We start from the raw sequence: 5,049 nt of genomic DNA on the forward strand, positions 1-5,049 counted from the left end.
CATATGACTCTAAAGAAGAAAAAAGTCTTCATCTTGAAGTAGCCGATCTTCTTCAATAGTCTTTATGAATGTATGGCCCATCAAGCTTTTTCTTCAGAGAGTATGATTGCATCAACTAGTTGTACTTGATCAGGTTGTCTCCATTCTTCTTAGGAGAAATAACTTGCATCAAATACTCGTTAAATGCATGACAAATCATATCCAGTCATAATATAACATTTTCATGAAGGCATATCATCATATCATATTAAAGCATGTATGACAGCATATCATATTATGTATCATCAAAACATAGTTTCTTAACAAACACCTCTAGTCACCTACCCACTACAACATCACTATGTTACTGCCCATTCAATCCATCATATAGTTTTTCTGCAAACAACACTGTAGCAACACTTGTGCCCTGTTATCATTCACCTCTTTAAGCCCATCCATCGTACCCCTTTTCACACCCATTGCACCCCCATTTACATCTCTCATTATACAACAAAGTTTTCACAACTCACTGTTGTGACCCCTTTCATTACCTCATCAACCCAATCCTCATTGGCGACACAACATCTTCCATTATAGCACCTCATTCACAACAATGTTGCATCCTCTGTATGTCCTCATTGTACCACATAATAGTATCATTTTCATTTTTTTTAAGCATCCATCTCACTACACATCGGTGGAGATGTTCACAAGTGCACCATTGTGCAACACACTTATCTGCTGATTCAAAATTTGGTCTTTGATTTAACACCCGCTTGTTGACCCACCACTAAGTTGCTGGTTTGTGAGGAAGCATAGGATTTAGTGATTTAGAATGTCATGATAATTCAAGAGTTAAAAAGGGGTATATCTTACAGCTCCTTAACAAGTTAAGGAGCTGGGGCAAACATTCACATTGGGAGTGCCAGAAAAACCCTGAGCGTAGCTTCCACTGAATGAAGCTATCAACTCTTTTCTTGCTACCTGTATTTGCCTTGTTACTATATACATCTTCTATCATTTTCTGTATCATTATTGTACATTTTACATTGGCATTCAGTGATGTTGGTGTCATCTGTATATTGTGCTCATAATATGTTATATCTCACTCTTTCTTTGTCCTCCTATCTCACAGCCCATGCACAGCATCCTTCACTGCTGAATGACCACATTATGATCACCTCCCATGTCATTACCTCTTACAGAATCTCATACCTACATGTGTACCCATCTCATATCTACTTCCCCATCAACCCACTGTCATATATATTTGAGCACCTACTGCTTATCTACATTACCCATTACATGCACATCATTTCATTTTAGTGTATCTGCCATAGGGCATTTTCTCCACTTTGCCTTCTTCTGTTAGCATAACATTTTCATGTTTTGTATGTTAATACACCACGGCCATCACCCTTTCCCATTTCCCATACTTACAATCAGTAAAGACTTACCCCTCTTGTTTTATAATTCATCTATGGCATTGCACCATATTACATGACATCATGGCACCCCACTCTTTTGTATATTTTGTGCAACATCTTCACGGCATGCATTTTAGCTTAGGCATTGTATCTGCATGTATTTTTTTTAGGTTTAGGCTTAATCATAAGTTTTTTTTTAATCTAAACATGGTATTTTCGCTTTCTCTTTGTGTTTTGCATTTTGTTACCTTGTGCTAACCCATTTCTTTGCAGAGAATGTATGGAAAATATTATTTCCTTCCTTAGTTTAGAAGTTGTAATTTACATTTCAATTTTCGAATTGTAATAGCTAGATTACAATGATGGAATAATGAGAATTTTACATTTCCTGTATCAGATTAGAATGTATGAGCATACACTTTCATAGAATTGTGTGTCCCATATCATTTTCACTTTTATTTCAAAAATTCACGAACGGGAACACGAATGGCACGTGCACCATTCTAATAAGAGGTGATTAAACCCTATATTGACGATTTGCATCAATGGCCATAGTCAAGGTGTGAACAAAGCTTATGGTTTTCATCTTTTATGGAATAACATTGGATCCACACTAGATCTCTTTTCAAAAATCATCATATCTTTCTAACTATTTTCTTTCTTTATCAAAATTTAACTTGAAATTAACTCAAAATATATATCAATGGCCATAGTCAGGATATATTGAGAGCTAATTTCATTTCAAATTCTATAAAAGCACCAAAATGTGTTTTATCCTACATTTGAATTTAGATATGATTATTATATAATACATTTTATGACCATAGCCAGAAATGTACTATATCTTCAATATTATTTTAATTCACATAAAGAATGAAATATGCTTTTCAAATTCAATTTCAAAATTCTTTAATTCATTTCATCATTTAGGATAGAATTACATCATATTTTCAAAATTTCTTTTTCAAAATCCAGGTGATTTTGAGATATACTTTCAAATATCTTCTTCATTTCTCAAATCAATCTTTAAATCTTATTCAAATTCATCCTTCTATTCCCAATTCTATCTTATTTCAAAAATTCAAACTTCAATTTCAAAGTCCAATTTGACTTTAAAATTTCAAATTCATTTGTATATTCAATTTCCAAATCAAATCAAACTTCAAAGCTCAATTCAAACTTTGAAAATCCAAATTCTTTTTTTGGATCCAATTTCAAAATCAATTCAACATCTCAGATCAAATTTCAAAGCTCAAATTTAAACTTTGAAATTCCCAGATTCATCTTTTGATTTTTAAAAATCAAGTTTAACATCAAATTTATTCTTTATCTTTTGAAATCTTCAAGGCTCCACCTAAAGATTGAGTCTTGATTCTCAATTCAAAATCAAGGTTTTGAGATTGATTCTGAATCTCAAAAATTCGATTTTTTCCCTAAGTCTAAAGCCTACTTTTTTTCAAATCTGGATTTTCAAAATCCAGATCCTCCCTCAAAAGTCCCATTTGGATTTTCAAAATCCAATTCCATCTTGGATTTAGAACCCAATTCCACCTTGGATTCAGATTTTCAAATCCAATCCCATTTAGGGTCCCAGATTTCAGATTCTATTTAGGATTCCAGATTTTGGATTCAACTCCATCTTGGATCCTAGATTTTGGATCCAATTCCATTTAGGATTCTATATTTTGGATTCAAATCTATCTAGGATTCTATATTTCAGATCAAATTCCATCTAGGATTCCAGACTTTCAAATTCAGTTCCATTTTCCAACCTGATTTCCTATTCCAAACTCAATTCCATTTTCAAACCTGGGTTTCAAAATTCCAATTTCAACTTCTATCTTTTAAAACCATCTGTTTCTCCAAGTCTAAATTAAACTTTCAAATTCAATCCATGTTTCAGGTTCTGAATTTAAACTCGAAATCAAAGATTTCTTTCCAAAATTGATTCTTGAAAATCGATCCAAATTCAAAGTCCATTTCTGACTTTGAAAATTCATTCTTATTTCAAATTTCAATTCTAAATTCCTTTTCTCTTCATCCAAGGCCTATTTTTTTCAAACTCTGATTATTCCTAGACTTGGAATTTCAAGTCTCTTCTTATAGATCTATTTCTAATCTTAAGTTAGATTCAAAATCTAACTTTTTGAAGTCAATCTTCAGCTTTCAAAAATCATTTCTTCACTACGTTATCAAATTTGTTTCAAAATCACTTGAGAAATCCCAGAATTTCTAAACTATTTTATCAAAAGCATATCTTTCTACATTTGCATTGCACAAGCATGATTCTTTGTGCATTTTTAGACTTAAAATAAATTCTTAGATAATATTTAAGCAAAGCAAAAGGCATAATTTTGATCCTTGGTTCGATTACCCCTGGTAAAGGCATCAGGAACGGTCGAACCTCGTACCGACGAGCGAACCCCGTCTCTCATTTTTTTCTGTAATATTTAAAAAACGGAGGTGAGTAATTTCAAAACATTTTCAAAATTTAGGTCAAGTGAGACCTTTGCAAAAGAGTTCCTCTCTTTTTTCTTTCTTCTTTCTTCTTTCTTCTCTCTCTTCGTTTTTGTCTTTTATTTTCCCTTCAAAAAGGAAAATAGAGGTTAGAAAGACAAAGAGAAGGAAAAAAGGGAACTAAAGAGGAAAATTTTTGCAATGATCACAAATAAGAATTTAATTTCCTGCTTAGCATAGGATTGCATTGCATATAGTTTATTTTTATATAAATGTCAATATGTGATAGATGATGATTCATGCATATTCGAACACACCATGGTCTACACAAATGACACATGCACTAGCTTCTAAGGAGTTGATAAAGTCGGTGGGTTTCATATTTGTGGCCATAGTCAGAATACGAACAAAACCCAGATTTATCATCTTTTTCTAAGCCACAAATGGCCTACACTCTTAGGCATTTTTAAAAATTATAGCACACTTTTTAAACCTTTCTAAGTATTTTCCCCTTTTAGAGCTAAATGAGATATTATTCAATATATATTCGTAGCCATAGTCAGGGATATATAGAGAATTTATTTCATTAAAATTCTATAAGGCACATAAATTCTTTTTTACAAACGATTTTCATCAAAATTCTTAAAAAAATATTTTCTCATATTGCATTCATGCATCATCTAAGTTAGATTGCATCATGAAAAGTTTTCACAGGGCCACATGCCCATCATTTTGATCAATTCAAGAGTTCAAAACTCAGAAAAACTGATTTTTTCAAACATCTTCAAAGTTTCTTAAGAATTTGATATCCTTTTCTTCAGAAATCAATTTTTCTTTCTTAAAAAATGCTTCTCAGATGTGGCTCACGATTTTCAAAGTGTTTCTCTTTCCAAGTATTTTCCAATTATTCCAAGCAAACATCATGTTTTCAATATGCATTTTCTGAAATTCATGGCACATGCCTGATTCTTTGTGCATTTAGGAATAGAACGTCGATTTAGACAAATTGAGCAAAGCAAAGCACATGATTGATCCTTGGTTCGATTACCCCTGGTTATGGTGCCAGGAACGGTTGAACCTCATATCGACAGGCGAGTCCCATTCTTCAGAATTATCCTATATTTTAAAACGGAAGCGAGTTATTTTCAAAATCTTTTTCAAATGTCAGTTTGACTTGCAAAAGTAA

Source organism: Nuphar pumila, chromosome 8, assembly GCF_984573655.1.
Source record: "Nuphar pumila chromosome 8, dmNupPumi1.hap1.1, whole genome shotgun sequence".
NCBI lineage: Eukaryota > Viridiplantae > Streptophyta > Magnoliopsida > Nymphaeales > Nymphaeaceae > Nuphar > Nuphar pumila.